Here is a 21,469-nt window from a genome sequence, read left to right as displayed (position 1 = left end):
GATGGGACTCTAGAGTCATAATGATGGCACCACTTTCTGGATGAGAAAAATGGAGTTAATGAGGGTAAAAAGTTATATGTGTACTGTACTAACTGAGGCTTTATTTCTTACAGTACAAAGCCGGATAGGTACTCTCAGGATGCAGGTATCAGATTATTTACTAATGTTGCTAATGAGATATTATTTCAATTTGTTTTTGACTTTATTTCGACTGTCAGTTTCATATCTTCAATTCGTTAAAGATTTTGGAAGCAGGGAAGTTATACCAGCACTTGAAACTTAATGGGAATATATCACAAAATTTTAACTCCGTATCTGTATAAAATTATTTTTGCATCAAGGCACTCTTTAAATACTCAGAAATTAATTTAGTTACGAATTAATTAGCACCTTGTTGTTGTTATTGTTGTGGTCTTGAGCCCTGAGACCAGTTTGATGCAGCTCTCCATGCTACCCTATCCTGTGCAAGCTTCTTCATCTACCAGTACCTACTGCAGCCTACATCCTTCTGAATCTGCTTAGTGTATCCATCTCTTGGTCTCCCTCTATGATTTTTACCCTTCACACTGCCCTCCAGTACTAAATTGGTGATCCCTTGATGCCTCAGAACATGTCCTACCAACCGATCCCTTCTTCTAGTCAAGTTGTGCCACAAACTCATCTTCTCCCCAATTCTATTCAATACCTCCTCATTAGTTATGTGATCCACCCATCTAATCTTCAGCATTCTTCAGTAGCACCACATTTCGAAAGCTTCTATTCTCTTTTTGTCCAAACTATTTGTTGTCCATGTTTCACTTCCATACATGGCTACACTCCATACAAATACTATCAGAAATGACTTCCTGACACTTAAATCAATACTCGATGTTAACAAATTTCTCTTCTTCAGAAACGCTTTCCTTGCCATTGGCAGTATACATTTTATATCCTAGCACCTTCTTATATAGTACTAACAAGTTATTGTTTTAGTCATGAATCGTGAGAATGGTACGATGCAGCTCACCATGGCAGTTTACCTTTGTGCAAGTCTTTTCATATAGACTAACTGCTGTCTCCTATATAAGTTGTATCCCATCAGCCTAACCCTTCTCTTATTCTTTTAATCAAAATAACTTTGTCATTGGCTTTTCAGCATGTAGAGTGGCATAGATCAGCCATAAGCAAACAAAGTTCTTCTCTAGCACAAATTGCTCACTATGTTGCCTGTTTGGTAGGTACCAGTAGAGCCGTGTCAAATGTGATGGCTATTCCCCACCACTGTCAATCAGAAAGTACTTTTAATTGAGGTTTAGTCAAATTGTGACATAAAGCTCTTTCATTCACTACTCAACTCAGTAAATCTTTATTACTTACTTCATCTACCCTTCCAATCTTGAGCATTCTTCTATAGAACATTAATTCAAAAGTTTCTACTCTCTTCTTGTCTGTACTGTTGATTTGATTTGTCCATCTGCACTGCTTATAACCCACATATCACTTTCATATAAGACTACTCTTGAAGCAATTACTTTCAGGAAATAATTTCTAACACCTACTTTCATATTTGATAATGATATATTTCTCTTTTTTAGGAACACTTTCATAGCTACTAAATTTCATAAGCTCTCTACTTCAGCAACCGTCAGTTACTTGGCAGCCTGAATCAAATTTCCTCAGCATCATCTGATTTAATTTGACGGAGATTGTCAATTCAGTTTTACTTTGGTTCATGTTCATATTATAATCTCTTCCCAAGACACTGTCAATTCCATATAATGACCTTCGAGGTCCGTTGCTGTTTTTGGCAGAACTACAATGCCATTAGCAAATTATAAAGTTTTTATTTCTTCTCCCTGAACTTCAATTCCCTTACAAAATTTATCCTTGATTTCCTTTACTGCTTGCTCACTATACAGATTGAATACGATGAGGGGTACGTTACAGCTTCTCAATTAACAAGTAACAAATAGTAACATGAAACTATTATGAAAATTTTCTTTCGAGAATGAATTACCACAATTACTAGTGGTTTAGGTCATACATTAGCAACAGCACTACAAATGCACATGTATAACAGAAATGCTTCATTATGATGGCAACAGACATGCTTCATTGTGATGGAACAGAGTAAAGCCCCCTTTTTGCTGAGCAATACCATGGTTATAAATTAAATTTCTGTCTTGTTATGTTGATATATGTTTCATAATAACATAAATCAAGAGTCAACTGCATCTATGAAATACTTTCTTTTATAAACATTTTTAAACCAATCACACTGAATGTATATTTTTCAGAATAGAATAAATTGTAATACTGTGCCAACAGAAAATTCCATTTTTTCTATGATTTAGCATATATGCAGAAATTCATCTAATGTTGGTGGAGATTTATGAAGCTGCTGCTTCATTTTTAACTATTATGGAAGTATTGTAGATGATCCACATGAAGAGCATCCCAAATCCACAAACAATGATGTAACCAGACCATTGGTAATGACAGATGTATGAAGTACATCACGACAAAGGTTAGTCAGAACACAGGCTATAGGGCATTTCATATTAGCAATTAAGCAAGAGAGAGCTTTGTGGAAAGTGAGTACTGCATTTATTGAATGTCAGCCAACAGCAGACTAAAAGAAAAAGGTAAAAACAATCTCTGAGGAGCAATCAAATCAAAACAGAAGAACCACCACAAGAGGACCATGGAAAGTATCATTCTAAATTAATCTTCACAGACATTTAGACATTTATTCCACTTGGAGATGAGACCATCAATTCCAGTTTTGTAGAATGTGGTCAGCTGCTGATGGATCCACAACCACATTAACTCTTGGAGTTCCTTGTCTGATTGAGACTGATGTTCATGCATGTTTTTCTCCAGTTTGCCAAAGATGTAAAAATCACTTTGCGAAAATCCGGGCTATACAGAGGTTCTTACAGTGTTTCTCAACCAAATCACTGAAGCATAACTTTTTCCAATAGGCAGTGGGGGTGGGGGAGGTGGCTGAGGGGGGGGGGGGGGGGGGGGTATGTTTACATCTGCCAGCATTCCAACATCCCCAGGGTAAATGGCGAAGCCAACTGTGGAAACATTGCACACCTGCCCAGCCAATGACATCCACAGCTGTTCAAAGTTCTGGTAGTGTCATGATGACTTTCTTCTTCAACTTCATGAGCCCTTTGCTTGCAGAGTTCCTGGAGTGTGGAACCAAAATCAATGTGCAGCACTACACAGACACTTTGATAAACTGCGATGCGCCATAAACTCAAAACACCCAGGAATGCAGTTGAACAGAATCATTCAATTGCACAATGATGTCCTCTCCCCATTGCCAATCAGACAAAGGCAGTGATTTGGCTGGTACACACAGCGACATCCTGTGTACAGATTGATCTTTCACCATGTCATTTTCACATCTTTGGCGATCTGAAGAAAGACATAGATGTTTCAGTCAGAGGGGAAGTGCGAGAGTGGGTGTGTTTTGGATCTAACAGCCACCGAAGCGTTCTACGTAACATGAACTGATCCAGGAACTGTCATCTCATCTTGCATGAATAAAGGTCTTAATACATATGACAAATGCTTTTGAATGGAGCCATTCCATGGTCCCATCATGACAGGTGTTCAGTTTCCATCTGACAGCCCCTTAAAATCTAATGAATTTGTTACTGAGGCTGAGAGAAAAAACAAAGATGCCAGCAATTAAATCAATGGGGGGAGAGAGGACAGAGTCCAGCATCTAAAAGTGACGTAGATTTCATGCGCCAGAGATATTTTGATTAGTCTATTTTGATTAGTCTATTTTGGAATGTAAAAGGGGTTTTCATTACTTATGTCACAAAAGAAATGCAGCAACAAGCAAATTCTACAAAGGTTTTCTAGTTTGTCAGGACAATGTACCTGCCAACTATGGGTGCTCTGATAATACAAACCTGAGGGGTCTAAAATATGAGCTGTACTCTCATACACCCTACTCATCGGAATTGTTCCTGCCTGGCATTCAGTTTTTCTCACATCTGAAGAAATTTGTGGTAAGAAACATTTATTTAGAGTTCAATAAAGAACCACAGACCGTGTTGATGTGAAGTGGCTTGTGTTCCTCAATGATACAGATAGCTGTACTGCAGGTGCGACCATAATGAAGGGATATCTGTGGAGAGGCAGGACAAATGGCCTTTTTTTTAGTAATTGCAGGGGAAACTGTCTGAATGATTAACTGATCTGGCAATTTAACATCAGCGATCATGGCCCTAATAGCTGGCACTGTGAATGGCTGAAACGAAGGTGTAACTATAATCATTAATTTCCCCTGAGGGCATGTAGCTCTACGGTGGGGTTAAATGTTGGTAGCATCATCTTTGGTAAAAAATTCTGGAGGTAAAACAGTTCCCCACTTGGTTCTTTAGGTGGAAACTAATGAAGAGTATGTGATCATTGTGTCAATCCATACCAAGTAGTCCAAGAAAAAAATAATTGGTTGCTTAACCATCACAGAAAAAAATTATATTTTCTCGGTGAATTCCCCAAAGTTTAGTAGTTACAAAAATATTAAAAAAAAATTATCATTTATTATTTTGAAATGGTGGCCATATTTGTTCCAGGCCACATGAATTTTTTCGTATTTGCGAGCATCTACATTTTTTACAATTATTCAGTAGTGGATTGTCCTAAGCCTTTCAGATAAAATGCATTTAGTTCAGCACACACTGGGCTACAAATTAACATCTATGATTACTTACTTTGTTATTGAAAACAAGCCTACTAATTTCATTATATTGTTCTCTTGTTATTTGTTTTTAGTACATCGCTCACTGAACATTTGAGAAATTTGTTCACTCAGTTTGGGTGTTAGATTAGAAGTTTGCCCAGTCACATTTTTAAATTCCATGGGAGACAGCTTCCTTTGTACATTTTTAAGTGGCATCCAAACTTGATCCTTCTCAATTTTTTTTACAAGATGTTCTTGGTCCTGGAGGGTGATACAATACAACATGTACATCTTGGTTCTGAGAGTCAATATTATTAACTTCGCCAATCCACAAATGTTCATCGTAAACACAAGCCACTATGTCTTTATTTTGAAGAACCAGTTGTACAAGTTTTCCACACTGATAAAGTACACTATCAAGCGAAGTTGATGTGATCATACACTTTAGTAAGTTGTGTGAAACGGGTACAAAACAATGAAAAGATTGAGTGCCTTCAATCTTCTGTCAAATGCTGTACCTTTCCTTCAATACACTATCATAGACTTCTTGTATTTCCTCACATTGTACAAAAACATAGGTAATTACTTTGATATGTTTTTTACAGAATTCAAACTTTTCTTGAGGAGTTATGATTGTCATCGGTCCGCTGCAGACTTGCTTTTGTGACAGCTCACTACTTCTGACACCATCACAAGCATTCTTCCCCTGGCATGAAGCGAAAAAGTGCCATTCTACAATAAACCCAAAATCTTCTTTATGAAAGCAGATGTTAATAATTTTTCCTTGTTTTTATACTGACTTGCTGCTCCATCCAAAAAGTAAATCAGTTTTTTTATGGAAGGGTGGTGCTGTTTAATGTAGTTTGTTAATTTTAGTTGAAAAATGTGCACTTCTGTAGTGTTGTGTTCAAGGTAGTCACTTATTACACAAAATGTGTGGCTCATTAGTTTATCTTCATCTTTATAATAGAATACAAATGGATGAACTGTGGCCTGTTTGTTTCCCCAGTGATGCCCTAGTACTTCATCTTGAACAACAAAGGAATAACTTTCCGAAAAGTCATCAAGAACTAAGCATTGATCAGATGAAAAAGTTTGCTTTTTGTCTTTCAAAAATTTACTTTGAGCTTTTACAAATGACGCAAATTCAGATTTTCAGGGTTAGCCAACAACACTTAAAAAACTGTTCTCGTGATTTTATGACTGTCAACATTTCAGTTCGATCTTGTGTCACTCATTGTTTGTATTTTATAATGTCAGGCAGCAAATCATCTTCTTTGGATTCTTCAAACATGTCAAGTAAGGGTTTGTTTGCCTGGATAATCTTCACATTTTCCCTTGATCATACAATTGTAACGGTCAATACTGCATACCATAACTTCCAAAAGGTCTTTTATAGTCAACTCTAAAATTGGCCCCATCTATCATCAACTTTACATTCTGATGACACACACACACACACACACACACACACACACACACACACACACACACACACACACACACACACACAAGCATTATGGGTGCCAGATGCCCCTGCAACAATACACCATCTTGATCTCAACTCTCTAAACTTTGATCTTCCAATTTTAATGTCAAGATTTTCTTTTTTAAATTCAGTGAATAGTTCGTTTCAATTACACAATATTAATCTCTTTTGTTTTTGACTCTTAGAACCATTTTCTTTCACAGAAACAAAGTCTTTTTTGCCAGACATCAAACGGATGCTCTTGTTATAATACTTATATAACTTTATTGATTGTGTTTTCATCTACCAAATTAGATGTACTTTTCTTTTGTAATGCTGGTAAAATTCTCTGTTCTTTTACTAATTGCCTTGTTAACTTAACAAGATGTTCTGACACATTAAATTCATCACTAACTTTTGCTCAACTCCAAGAACTTGGCAGTAAACTGGTAATACTTATTTCATCCTCTTTGTTTGAAGTACTGCATTTAGTTTTTAGTTTTTCTATCAAATCATCATATTCTGTTGGTGAAGTTTTAGAACTTCCATCTGTTTTAGTACAAATTGTATTTTGAAATGAAACTTACAAATTCTTTTTGACTGTAGCTGCCACTTTCTCAATTTCTGTATTCAAGGCACTTGGTCTTTTTTCTTGACTTAAGTTTTCTAATTTTACTAGCAAGCGATATACTTGGGATTTCACAATTTGTATCTAATTTTTTAATGGTTGCTATAAGTCGCAAAATTCTGTATCTGACGTTTCACTATCCTCTCTCCTGTGAATTACAAATATCTTAGAATACCATGTTGGACACAATGATTTTCCTGGTACGAGACTGACAAAAGGGCTTTTATTTTTAGAATAATGATCAAATGTTATTTCTCGCAGCCATTTTGTTATTGGTTTCTTATGTTTCTCAAAAGGGTCCATGCAAGACTGACCAAAAAGGTGATGAAATTTTTTTAGTAGTTCATTTCATGGTACCTGCATGTTGATTTGACCTCTGGGCCGACTCTTAAGTAAAACAACACTTTTTCTTCTTCACTGTAATCTTCGATTAAAGTAATGTCTTTAGGATATACTCCATACATGCTTTTATGACATGCTTCATTAATAATAACACCAACAGAACAATGAGACACCATTTTTCAACTGCACACTTCAAGAAATTCTAGCTAAATAAGTGTGAGTAGACAATTGTTGGTGTAAGGGGGAAGACAACAATCAGACTTGTATAGGCTTGCAGATGCAACTGTTACCCTGCTGAAACAATTACCACAGCATTGTTTCGACAAATAACCATTAGCTAGTGTAATGTGGTGTGTTACATTATGCAATGGGTATACTTTATTTGATTAGCCTACCAGATATCACAGATGTTAAAAAATGTATTTTTGACTTGTGTTTGTAATCTTTTTCCATAACTTCCAATTGAATCTCATAGTTGCAATTTATAATGAAATTTGATATCATAAAAGTCTATTAACTGTAAAATTTTCAGATTTTTATCTGGTCCCCTAACAAAGATATTGCAGGCCACAAAATGGAAAAATTTTAAAAAGCCTTTTTTAAAATAGTGTATTTTTTAAGCGTAAGCTGCTCACCATTGATTCTCTACAAAAAAGTAACTATACTATACAGTGTAATAGCAGAAAAAACATTAAAGCCGAGAAATTAATCTCTCTCATGGTGTGGGTTCCTGTAGTCATGTCCTAGTTCATGAACCACAGGCAACGTATGAGTGGCCGAGAAAGTGGTCCCGACAGTCGGGATACCAGTTACTTTGGAATAAGGCTGGGCATCTCGGACATATTCTGAGCGTGGTCACCTTTGTGCTCATACGGCAAAGACTACCAAATCCACCGGTTAGTCCCTCAACCGTTAGGGGTAAAACCCAATGGGACTCAAGGCAAGTAAGGCTAGCAACCTGCTTCCCTGGTACTTTAAATATGATGCTGGCTACAATCAGAGCAAAATGCCTCGGACCTTTGGAGGTGACGGAGTCCCACCTCTAACTGACAAACCAGGGATTCCTAAGATACGACTTGGCAAACAAATGGTAATGAGATGGGTAGCTATCAATAACAATGGCGGCTACTCTGGGAAGAAGGTAGAGCTGGCAGAGGCTCCAAGTAAGATGGGGCTGGACGTTTTAGCTGTTAGTGACATTCAGGTAAGGGGTGAGAAAGAAGAGGAAGTGGGAGAATACAAGGTCTACCTGTCAGGAGTCAAAGCAGGAATAGCACAATGGGGTGTAGGCCGTTACATCAAGAAAGAAATGGAACCCAGCATAGTTGCAATAAGGTATCTAAACGAATGACTGAAGTGGATAGATTTGACAGTGTCTAGCAAGAAAATTAGGATTGTGTCAGTATATTCGCATTGTGAAGGGACAGATCAAGATAAGAAGGATAGTTTTTATGAGGCACTCAGTGATGTAGTTGTTAGAGTAAAGGAGAAGGACTGTGTTCTGCTCATGGGTAATTTTAATGCCAGGATAGGGAATTGAACAGAAGGGTATGAAAAGGTTATTGGTAAATTTGGAGAGGATATGGAGGCCAACAGGAATGGGAAGCAACTCTTGGATTTCTGTGCCAGTATTGGCTTAGTAATCACAAACTCCTTTTTTAAACATAAGAACATTCGCCGGTATACTTGGGAAGGCAGGGGAACCAGATCTGTCATTGACTATATAACAACAGATCAAGAATTCAGGAAGGCTGTGAGGGACACACGTGTATTCAGGGGATTCTTTGATGACACTGATCATTATTTAATCTGCAGTTAAATTGGGATTGTGAGGCCGAAAGTGCAGGAGGTCAGGATAAGAGTGGAGAAACTTCAGGATAAGGAAATCAGGCACAAGTACATAACAGCGATCTCAGAAAGGTACCAGTTAGTTGAATGTAGTCAATTACAGTCATTAGAAAATGAATGGACAAGGTACAGGAACACAGTACTAGAAGTGGCCAAAGAATGTCTTGGAACAGTAGTGTGTAAAAGTAGGATGAAGCAAACAGCTTAGTGGAATGACACAGTCAAGGCAGCCTGTAAAAGGAAAAAGAAGGCGTATCAAAAATGGCTACATACTAGAACTCAGGTAGACAGAGAAAGTTATGTTGAAGAAAGAAACAAAGCCAAACAGATAATTGCAGCATCCGAGAAGAAATCTTGGGAAGACTTTGGAAACAGGTTGGAGTCTATGGTTCAAGCTGCTGGAAAACCATTCTGGAGTGTAATTAGCAGTCTTCGAAAGGGAGGTAAGAAGGAAATGACAAGTATTTTGGACAGGTCAGGAAAACTGTTGGTGAATCCTGTGGATGCCTTGGGCAGATGGAGGGAATATTTTAAAGAGTTGCTCATTGTAGGTGAAAATACGATCAGTAATGTTTCGTATTTCAAGGTAGAATGGGATAGGAATGATGATGGAAATAGGATCACATTTGAGGAAGTGGAGAAAATGGTCAATAGATTGCAGTGCAATAAAGCAGCTGGGGTGGATGAAATTAAGTCGGAACTCATCAAATACAGTGGAATGTCAGGTCTTAAATGGCTACACAAGATAATTCAAATGGCCTGTGAGTTGGGACAGGTTCCGTCAGACTGGACAAAAGCAGTAATCACACCAATCTTTAAACATGGAAACAGAAAAGATTGTAACAACTCCATAGGTATCTCTTATCAGCGTGTGGGGAAAATCTTCTCAGGCATTGTTGAAAGGAAAGTGCGAGTATTAGTCGAAGACCAATTGGATGAAAAGCAGTGTGGGTTTAGGCCTCTTAGAGGATGTCAGGACCAGATCTTTAGCTTACGACAAATAATGGAGAAGTGTTATGAGTGGAACAGGGAATTGTATCTATGCTTTATAGATCTAGAAAAGGCATATGACGAGGTTCCTAGGTGGAAGTTATTATCTGTTCTATGAGATTATGGAATAGGAGGCAAACTTTTGCAAGCAATTAAAGGTCTTTACAGGGATAGTCAGGCAGCAGTTAGAGTTGACGGTAAATTGAGTTCATGGTTCAGAGTAGCTTCAGGGGTAAGACAAGGCTGCAACCTGTCTCCACTGTTGTTCATATTATTTATGGATCATATGTTGAAAACAATAGACTGGCTGGGAGAGATTAAGATATGTGAACACAAAATAAGCAGTCTTGCATATGCAGATGACTTAGTTGTGATGGCAGATTCGACAGAAAATTTGCAAAGTAATATTTCAGAGCTAGATCAGAAATGTAAGGACTATGGTATGAAGATTAGCATCCCCAAAACGAAAGTAATGTCAGTGGGAAAGAAATATAAACGGATTGAGTGCCAAATAAGAGGTACAAAGTTAGAACAGGTGGACGGTTTCAAGTACTTAGGATGCACATTCTCACAGGATGGCAACATAGTGAAAGAACTGGAAGCGAGGTGTAGCAAAGCTAATGCAGTGAGCACTCAGCTACGATCTACTCTCTTCTGCAAGAAGGAAGTAAGTACCAAGACTAAGTTATCTGTGCACCGTTCAATCTTTTGACCAATTTTGTTGTATGGGAGCGAAAGCTGGGTGGGTTCAGGTTACCTTATCCACAATGTTGAGGTCACGGATATGAAAGTAGCTAGGATGATTGCAGGTACTAGTAGATGGGAACAATGGCAGGAGGGTGTCCACAATGAGGAAATCAAAGAAAAACTGGGAATGAACTCTATAGATGTAGCAGACAGGGCGAACAGGCTCAGATGGTGGGGTCATGTTACACGCATGGGAGAAGCAAGGTTACCCAGGAGACTCATGGGTTCAGCAGTAGAGGGTAGGAGGAGTCGGGACAGACCAAGGAGAAGGTACCTGGATTCGGTTAAGAATGATTTTGAAGTAATAGGTTTGACATCAGAAGAGGCACGAATGTTAGCACTGAATAGGGGATCATGGAGGAATTTTATAAGGGGGCTATGCTCCAGACTGAACGCTGAAAGGTATAATCAGTCTTAAATGAAGATGATGATGATGATGATGGAAAACTACTGTTCAAATATTGAGTTTTTTTAATTTGTGGCTGATAACTTTGAACTATTAAAAATCCAGTGAAATTTTTTTAAGTGATTTATATGAAACGTACCTTGAGCAGTTAAACAGAGAACCAACTCGTGGCGATAACATATTAGACCTTCTGGTGACAGACAGACTTGAACTATTTGAAACAGTTAACGCAGAACAGGGAATCAGCGATCATAAAGCGGTTACTGAATCGATGATTTCAGCCGTAAATAGCAATATTAAAAAAGGTAGGAAGATTTTTCTGTTTAGCAAAAGTGACAAAAAGCAGATTTCAGAGTACCTGATGGCTCAACACAAAAGTTTTGTCTCAAGTACAGATAGTGTTGAGGATCAGTGGACAAAGTTAAAAACCATCGTACAATATATGTTAGATGAGTATGTGCCAAGCAAGATCGTAAGAGACAGAAGAGAGCCACCATGGTACAACAACCGAGTTAGAAAACTGCTGTGGAAGCAAAGGGAACTTCACAGCAAACATAAACATAGCCATAGCCAAAGCCTTGCAGACAAACAAAAATGACGTGAAGCGAAATGTAGTGTGAAGAGTACTATGTGAGAGGCGTTCAATGAATTCGAAAGTAAAGTTCTCTGTACTGACTTTGCAGAAAATTCTAAGAAATTTTGGTCTTATGTCAAAGCGGTAGGTGGATCGAAACAAAATATCCAGACACTCTGTGACCAAAATGGTACTGAAACAGAGGATGACAGACTAAAGGCCGAAATACTAAATGTCTTTTTCCAAAGTTGTTTCACAGAGGAAGACTGCACTGTAGTTCCTTCTCTAGATTGTCGCACAGATGACAAAATGGTAGATATCGAAATAGACGACAGAGGGATAGAGAAACAATTAAAATCGCTCAAAAGAGGAAAGGCCGCTGAATCTGATGGGATAGCAGTACGATTTTACACAGAGTACGCGAAGGAACTTGCCCCCCTTCTTGCAGTGGTGTACCGTAGGTCTCTAGAAGAGCGTAGCATTCCAAAGGATTGGAAAAGGGAATAGGTCATCCCCGTTTTCAAGAAGGGACGACGTCGAACAGATGTGCAGAACTGTAGACCTATATCTCTAACGTCGATCAGTTATAGAACTTTGAAACACGTATTATGTTCGAGTATAATGACTTTTCTGGAGACTAGAAATCTACTCTGTAGGAATCAGCATGGGTTTTAAAAAAGACGATCGTGTGAAACCCAGCTCACGCTATTCGTCCACGAGACTCAGAGGGCCATAGACACGGGTTCCCAGGTAGATGCTATGTTTCTTGACTTCCGCAAGGCGTTCGATACAGTTCCCCACAATCGTTTAATGAACAAAGTAAGAGCATATGGACTATAAGACCAATTGTGTGATTGGATTGAAGAGTTCCTAGATAACAGAACGCAGCATGTCATTCTCAATGGAGAGAAGTCTTCCGAAGTGAGAGTGATTTCAGGTGCGCCGCAGGGGAGTGTCATTGGACCGTTGCTATTCACAATATACATAAATGACGTTGTGGATGAAATTGGAAGTTCACTGAGGCTTTTTGCGGATGATGCTGTGGTAACAATGGAAAATTGAACTGAAATGCAGGAGGATATGCAGCGAATTGACGCATGGTGCAGGGAATGGCAATTGATTCTCAATGTAGACAAGTGTAATGAGCTGTGAATACATAGAAAGAAAGATCCCTTATCATTTAGCTACAATATAGCAGGTCAGCAACTGGAAGCAGCTCATTCCATAAATTATCTGGGAGTACGCATTAGGAGTGATTTAAAATGCCAGACTGAGATTCATTGGAAGAATCCTAAGGAAATGCAATCCAAAAACAAAGGAAGTAGGTTACAGTACACTTGTTCGCCCACTGCTTGAATACTGCTCCGCAGTGTGGGCTCCATACCAGATAGGGTTGATAGAAGAAAGAGAGAAGATCCAATGGAGAGCAGCACGCTTCGTTACAGGATCATTTAGTAATCGCGAAAGTGTTACGGAGATGATAGATAAACTCCAGTGGAAGACCCTGCAGGAGAGAGACTCAGTAGCTCGGTACGGGCTTTTGTTGAAGTTTCGAGGACACACCTTCTCTGCAGAGTCAAGCAGTATATCGCTCCCTCCTACGTATATCTTGCGGAGAGACCATGAGGATAAAATCAGAGAGATTAGAGCCCACACAGAGGCATACCGACAATCCTTCTTTCCACGAACAACACGAGACTGGAATAGAAGGGAGAACCGATAGAGGTACTCAAGATACCCTCCGTCACACACCGTCAGGTGGCTTGAGGAGTATGGATGTAGATTAAAGAATACATTCAGCTAAGTGATAATGATGTTAATTTGTAGCCCAGAGTGAGCTGAACTACATGCATTTTATCTGAAAGGCTTAGGACAATCCACTACTGAATAATTGTAAAAAATGTAGATGCTTGCAAATACAAAAAAATGCATGCGGCCTGGAACACATATGGCTACCATTTCAAAATAATAAACAATAATTTTAAAAAATATTTTTCTGACTAATAAACATTGGGGAATTTACCCAGCAAATATGAAATTTTTCTGAGATGGTCAAGCAACCAGTGCTGGACCACTTAGTATGGATTGACCCCATTAGGAAAAACAAAGCTTGTTTCCTAAAAGTCAGAGCATGGAATCTTAGATCTCTTAATCGAGTAGATAGGCCAAAGAATTTAAAATGGGAAAGGGATAAACTAGATATAGTGATCATTATTGAAGTGCAGTGGCAAGAAGAATAGATTTCTCGTCAGATGAGTACATGTTTATAAGTACAGAATCAAGTAGGGGTAATGCAGGAGTAGGTCTAATAAAGAATAAGGAAATAAAAACCCATGTGAGCTTCTATGAACAGCTTAGTGAAAGCTTAATTGTAGCTAAGACAGACATAAAACCAACATGCACCACAGTAGCACAAGTTAAAAAGGCAAGTAGCACTGCAGATGATGAAACAATTTAAAGAATCTTTGTGCTATGTGGGGAAAATAAAAGTGGTCCAGAAAATATTTCCAGGGTATGAGGTATTGACTCTTGTTAATGAACAGGAGAACTGCCTACAATAGAAAATGCTGGAAACTGAATGTGGGATGCATAAATTGGCTGCTGTCATATATCTGCACATGCACATCCCATATGCTCTGTCCTAAGTACTTTACTGTGTTGTTATGTTTGAATGATTGATGGGAACACTTATGTTCAGTGATCTATTAAATGTGACACAAAATGATGCTCATGATAAAACTGCTTTGTTCATTGCTGAATATTGTGCAAATCACAAATGATGGAACTGTTTGTGCAAGAGTTTAAGATGAAGTGTTATAGCAGCCTGTTGGATGGCTGATTCCAATTGGAGTAAATGGTCAGTCGAAGAACGTCCTGCCCGGAAGCCACACTGATATGGGGACAAAAAGCCCCGAGATTCAAATACCCAACATAATCTGAAACTGACCATGCTCCTGAGCAGTTTACAAAGTACATTTGTTAAGTTAATTGGGCGGTAGCTGTCGAGAGACGTTGGCTTCTTCCTGGGATTAAGAATGGGGATAAATGTATTGTCTCGCCATTGTGACAGAAAAGCACCTGCGAGCCAAATGCAGTTGAAGACACTGGGAGATGTTGCCTCTGGGGAAATTCCAAGTGTTGGATGAACTGGTTGTGGATGGAAACTAGGCCTGGGGCCATCTCTCAGGAAGATGCAAGAGCCTGAACAACTCTCATTCAGTGAAGATTGCATTATAGGGCTCTGTGTGGTGCAGAATGAAACAGAAGGGGAGTCTGTTCAACTCTGCGTTTCTGCCAGAGAAAGGTAGTAGGATACGAAGAGAATGCCGAATTTGTTCACAAAGTGTGTCATGGGGGGTTCCACAGGGACCAATGGATCAGTGCACAGAGCATTGGATGTTTAGACCCTGGACAGCTGACTGTCACTGGCGGCCCAGAAGGCTATGGAGCTTGGACCAAATCTGCAATGAAGAGGCATACATCCCCAGGGAGGAAACATAGAGCTCCCAGTGTTCCTTTTTACTCCACTTAATAAGGAAATGAGCTTTAGCATGGAGACAAATGTGAGGAGGTTGGTCTGTGAAGGTTGTCACTTAAATCACTGCAGCACCCTTCAGTGGTCCTGGACAGTGATGGTGACATCCTTGGTCAACCATGATACCGGTCGACAACAAGGGGGGCCTGTGACATGGAGACAGCAGTACCACCAGCATGAAGAATAGTGGACGAGATGCCTTGCACAACTACATCAATGGAATTCGAGAGGGAGGTGTTGAAGTGTCCAGATGTACATAAAGGCCAACTAGCCCTGCAGAATGCCCAAGGTGGGTGCCTGTGTCTGGTGGCAGCAGGGGAACAATAGAATCAGCGGAAAGTGGTCACTGTCACAAAGTATCATGGGGTGACTAACGTAGCGAAGCCACGAGGCCAGGGGAAGAGATCATGAGATTGATAGCAGAGAAGATGCCATGAGCAGTACTGAAATGAGTAGGAGAACCATCACTGACGAGACACAAATCGAGGTCCGTGATAAGTTGGTCAATTAGGGTACCCCTACCCATTAAAGTGATACTTCCCCACAGTGGATGGTGAGCTCTGAAGTCCCCAAGGAGGAGAAATGGGGTCGGGAGACAGTTCAGCATATAGAAGTGGCCTATCTGCAGGGAGGTAGACACTGCAAATGGTGATTGCCAGCGTCGTTTGCACTCTAACTATTATTGGTTCCAAGTTGGTACATAGGGGGATCCAGCCACTAATGACATCAGGGCAAACCGCACTGCAGGCTGCACAAGATGCTACCCTGGGGCTGGCACAGTTCTGACAGAATGCCAGGTAACCAAGAAATGTTGGAGAGCGATCATTACGTACATGCGTTTCTTGAAGAACAAGACAGAATGCAGAATAAGATGAGACAAGTGTGGTAGGTGATGATAGTATCCATTGCAATTCTATTGGATGATAATGTGGTGAGAGTCCAAGTTAGACATAAAGAAGCTGAGAGGAGGTTATATGTCACTTGGTCAGTAGTCGTCACCAACAAGGATGGGGTGACATCTAAAAATAAAATTTCAGATTGCAAGGGGAGGGGGGGGGGGGGGGGGGGGGGAAATGGCACCTCTGGTGGCACTGGTGGTGCCTTGTCTTGGGATTTATGTTTCTTCTTCTTCCCTTTTAGAGGTGGAGCATGGCAGGGTACAGAGGGAGAACAGGTGTCTGCAAGATCTAGAACCAAAACAGATCAAGCAACCTTGGAACACACAGACAACGCACCATGTGGCTGAGTGGCGCTAGGAGTCTTCTGGTCTGAGAGATGCCGCAGAGAGGGGTCCCGGGAGGGAGCCCGATTACTGTCAGATGCCGAAGAAGGGGGCCACTTTTTTAGCTGGGGAGGGGGAGCAGCTCCCAGACGGGGGTCATGGGAACTGCATGGGAGGGGGAGGGGAGAGGAGGACGGGGCTGGGTTAAGGAAGAGGAAGGAGCAGGAAGTCAAATAGCAGAGGCAAAAGTTTCATTCAATGACACTGGATGGAGTCTCTCATACTTTTGTCAAGCTCCAGCATAAGACAAGCAATCTGTGGATTTAAATTCTTGGATGTTATTGTTTTCTCTTGTAAGCTGGGCAATTCGAGGGGAGTGGCAGCCAGCACAATTGACCCACACAGGTGGCGGAACACAGGGGATTTCCTCATGGAGACAGTGTCCACAGTTGTGTAGTTTTCGAGGGAGCATTAGACAATGACTGACTGAAATAGTGGACTGAAGTACAATGGAAGACAAATGGTTATGTTTGAGAGATGAAACTGAGAATGTAGCACAGGATCACAAAGGTAAAAAGACAAAGCCAATTAAATATCACTAGATACCATGGCAGATATTGAATCTACATGATAGGAGGAGAAGTTACAAAAATGCAGTAAACAAAGCAGGGTGAAAGGGAATACAGATGTCTAAGGGATGAGGTGACAAAGTGCAAAATGGTTTTGTAGAAATAGTTAGAAAACAAATGCAAAATTGTAGTTGCATGCACAATTATGGACTGTGCCTATAAAATTAGAAATAGCTTTGGAGAGAAAAAAAAAACAGCTATATGAGTATCAGGAACTCAGTTGACAGGCCACTATTATGCAAGAAAGGCAGTAAGTTGGGAGCAATATATGGAAGGCTACACAAGAGATATGAACTTGAAGGTAAATATGAAACAGAAAAAGTTGAGATGGGGGGAGGGAGGGGGGGTACAATACTGCGAGGGAGAAGAATCTGACTGAACTTTAAAGACCTAAGTCATAACTAGTCCCCTGGAGTGGACAACATTCCCTCATAATTTATGGGTCCTGGGGAGACATGCCATGAGGAAACTATTCTATCTGGTGAGTGAGATGTAAGAGTGAGGCAGTGAACTTTTTGTTGTGGTAAGCTGTTACAAAAGAAGAAAACGCCTTTTTTATTGTGAAATTACTTTATATATAATGTAGCTGAATAATCTCCTTTTTTGAGGAATTCGTTGAATTCAAGTTCAATATCAGCTGCCTGATTTTCCATTGATAAAAGGGCTAAGTTTGTAAGCCGTTCTTGAGTTTGCAAACTATGTACATAGTTCTTTATCCTTTTTAGAACTAAAAGACCCTTCAGATGAGCCAGTGGTTGCATGAACTATGGAAATAAGTTCACAGAGTTTTGCAATTCCACAGTATGTTGTTAGGAGTCCATGTGATTTAACAAACATCAACAAACCATTGTCACTTTTATTTTGCATTTATTCTGAAATATACAGAACTAGCTGTGATCTTAAGCAGGAAAAATCAAAAAGTGAACCACAGCAGCTTTTAAGTAATTGCAATGCAAATCAGTGAATCACTGGTAATACTGATCAAAATTATTGCATTTAAAAGCTGCAACAATAACAGAGTGTCCAAGTTACTGACTAACTTTAATTGTTTCCAAATTGACTGCATCATCACATCTAGAACAATTAGTTACTGGTTCGTCCATATGTTGATCATGAATACCTCTTTCTTTCTTTTTTTCCAAGTCTGTCACATTTTGTTTTCAACACTTCTTTGACTTCATTAATTCTTGTAACAAAGTAGCCAATGTCTTATGCTTTTGCATATTAGGACATCCTATGCACCACTTATTGCTTCTATGAAGCCGTGACTCAAACTGCTGTATGCAGGATTTCATGTTAATTGTGATGCATAATTCAAATAACAGTCTTCCCTTTTCCATTATGTTCCTCTTGCCTTGGAAAAAGCAGGTGGCAAAATTGTGCAGCAGAATCTCTCAGACTGCACAGTCACACTGCCGATGGCCTGCTTTAGTTCTCATGCTTTCTCTGCTCGGGATTACAAATGAAGCAAGTGCGGTTGCTTACCTCCCTGCTACCTATGCTATGGTTGTTATAAAACTATGGAAAGTCCAGGTTGGAATATCAACAATTATATTAGAAAAAGGACACGCTGCTTCTCGCCATAAAGATGGCACATTGCGTGGCAAAGAGGCATAATGAAAAGACTGCATACATTTAGCTTCTGGTCAATGCCTGCTTCAGAAAAGAAAAGCCACACATACACATTCACACAAGCAAGCACACCTCATGCATACATGACTGCTACCACTGGCAGCTCGGACCAGAATGCCATCATTCTGGTCTGAGCTTCCGGATACGGTGGGCATAAGGTATGCTTGCTTGTGTGAATAGGTGTGTGCGCGCGCGTATGTGTACACACACTTTTCTGGCTAAAAGGTAAGTGTGTGACAATATTTTTGTTGTGTGTATCTGCAACTCAATGTGTCATTTTTATGGTGAGTAGCAATTTATCCTTTTCTTACTACTATGGTCATTACAAACTGTTACGGGTGTTTAAGGAGTTCAGATAACGTGAAACTATATACCATGTGTGTAATTAGTCATTTAACATAACCATGAACATATTTCCTGTAGCAACAGAAAGGAAAACATAACTTTCAGTCCTTATAAACTTACAGCAAGGCTCTGGTGACTGTGTGTAACAGCCAGCCAGCCGTGCATCTCAGAGCTCTAGTGGTGTTTGTACAGACCAATCAGAAAACATCAGTAGTCACTTGAAACATAACACATAGTGAGCACAAAGTTAGAGAAATAAGCAGTGCTAATGCGAATATACTGCACAAATCTCATTTGTTAATGCAAATAAAGAATGCTTCTAAACATTAATGTTTCCATTAATTTTGTCGTTGTTCCAGTTTATGTTTGGTAGCAGTGATTACCTTGCATCCACTGAATCAAACCACCAGAGACAGGTAAAATATGCCCAGGGATCAAGAAGAACATAACAATTCCATTCCAAAAAAGGAAAGTCAAAGACAGGTGTGAATACATCATCATCAAACATCAATTTATAGATATATTTGCAAAAAACTGACAGAAGAATGGAAAAACTGGCAGCAGCTGACTTACGAGAAGATTAGATTGGTTTCTGGAGAGATGTGGGAACACACGTCGCAATACTGAGCCTACAACTTATCTTAGAAGGTAAGTTAGAGATAGGGAAACCAATGCTTTTAGCACTTAATAGATTTAGAGGAAGCTTTAAACAGAGCTGACTGGAATAATGTCCCAAAAATTCAGAAGGTAACAGGAATAAAATACTAGGAGTGTTTTGTTATTTACAACTTGTATGAAATCCAGACAGTAGTTATGGGTTGAAGGACCAGAAAGGGAAAATAGTGGCTGAGTAAGAAGTGAGACAAAAGTGTAGCCAATTACCCATGTTATTTAAGCTGTATGCTGATAAAGCACTAAAATAAAATGAAGGAGCATTCGGAGGGGGGAATTAAAAATTGTGTGTTTTGCTGATGACATTGTAATTTTGTCAGAGACAGCAAAGGCCTTAGGAGATCACTTAATTGGGGTGAGTAGTGTCTTGAAAAGAGGTAAGTAGACCAGTAGAAACATAAGCAAAACCAGGGTAATGGAACACAGTCAAATTGAATCAAACAATACTAAAGGAAATAAGTTAGGAAATGAGACACTAAAAGCGGTAGACGAGGTTTGCTCTTTGGGCACCATTGTACCTGATGGGCAAAGTATGAAGAATATAAAATGCAGACCTCATCTTTTACTGACTTCAGTTCAGTTGCTTTCTTCCCTCTGCTACAATTCACTTCAACAGACCCTGTATTTTTTAATTTCATAATCATTTTCTACAGACCCTTGGCACACATCAGATCAATGACTTTTTTTTTTTTTTTCAACCCTGGAGTGTCCAGAACTTCTGCATAATACTGGTCCACAGCCACCACTCTTGTAAAAGTGTTTTATCAGCAGTCTGATCCAGCATTGAGAGAGTCATGCCAAGCACCTCAGATGCAAAATGAGGAGCAGCTATATACCTCACATATTGTTTTTTTTTGTTTTGTTTTGTTTCCATAATGTCCCTCCTTCTTCCATTCAAATTTGACATTCTCTGCAGTGGTTAATTTTTTTACAGCATTTTGAAACTGGAAGTTTAAATGTACTATGGAAAGTCCAGGATGGAATAGTAACAAGATTTATGAAAAGAACAGATTGTTACTCACTGTAAAGATGGTATGCTGAGTCAACCTCTGACAGAAAAATGGGCGCACTTGCGTGCGCACGCTCGCACACACACACACACACACACACACACACACACACACACACACACACACACTGTTCCTGCACACATGACCGCTATCTCTGGCCTCTGACCAGAATGCAACTGTCATGTTGAATGAAAACAGCAATCCAGAGTGGGGTGGCGAAGGGAGAGGGATAGCAGGGTACGGGTGAGGGGAGTGAAGTCAAGTGCTACTTGGGGACAGGAACTAGATGGTAGCAAGACAAAGCTGCCCCACACAGCCTCAGGAGGCAGTGGGACAACATTGGGGGGGGGGGGGGGGGGGGGACGTGGGAGGAGATGAAGAGGACAGAAAAAAAGGGAGAAGCAGTGAAGGGGGTCAAGATTGGTGGGTGCATCAGCAGAGAGCAGCACATATTGAGGGTGAGAGGATGTAAATTGGGAGGAGGTGATGAGATAGAAGGACAGTAACTGTTGGTTGGAGGGTGTTGGGACAGTATGTTACTGTAGATTGAGGTCAGTGTACTAGGATAAAACTATAGGAGAACCTGAAGAAGAAATCAAAGCCGAGAGCTATAAAGAAAGCATGGCCAGGCAGCAGGTGCTGGTCATTGAACTGCACGATCAGCTCATGTGTTATCAGACTATGAGGACCAGAACCAGGCCACAACACAACGCCACATAATCGACGCAGCT

The 21,469-nt window shown here is 39.9% G+C and overlaps 1 protein-coding gene across 1 annotated transcript in view; it reads right to left on the bottom strand.

Moving 5' to 3' along the window:
• LOC126336877 (protein KIAA0100) overlaps positions 1-21,469 on the bottom strand; it is a 316,670-nt gene that overhangs the window by 149,127 nt on the left and 146,074 nt on the right. The gene's annotated exons all lie outside the window — the stretch shown is intronic.

Source organism: Schistocerca gregaria, chromosome 1 (genome assembly GCF_023897955.1).
Source record: "Schistocerca gregaria isolate iqSchGreg1 chromosome 1, iqSchGreg1.2, whole genome shotgun sequence".
In the NCBI taxonomy this organism is placed as follows: Eukaryota; Metazoa; Arthropoda; class Insecta; order Orthoptera; family Acrididae; genus Schistocerca; species Schistocerca gregaria.
Note: the sequence above shows the minus strand (reverse complement) of the source record. Positions and strands in the feature narration are given on the sequence as shown.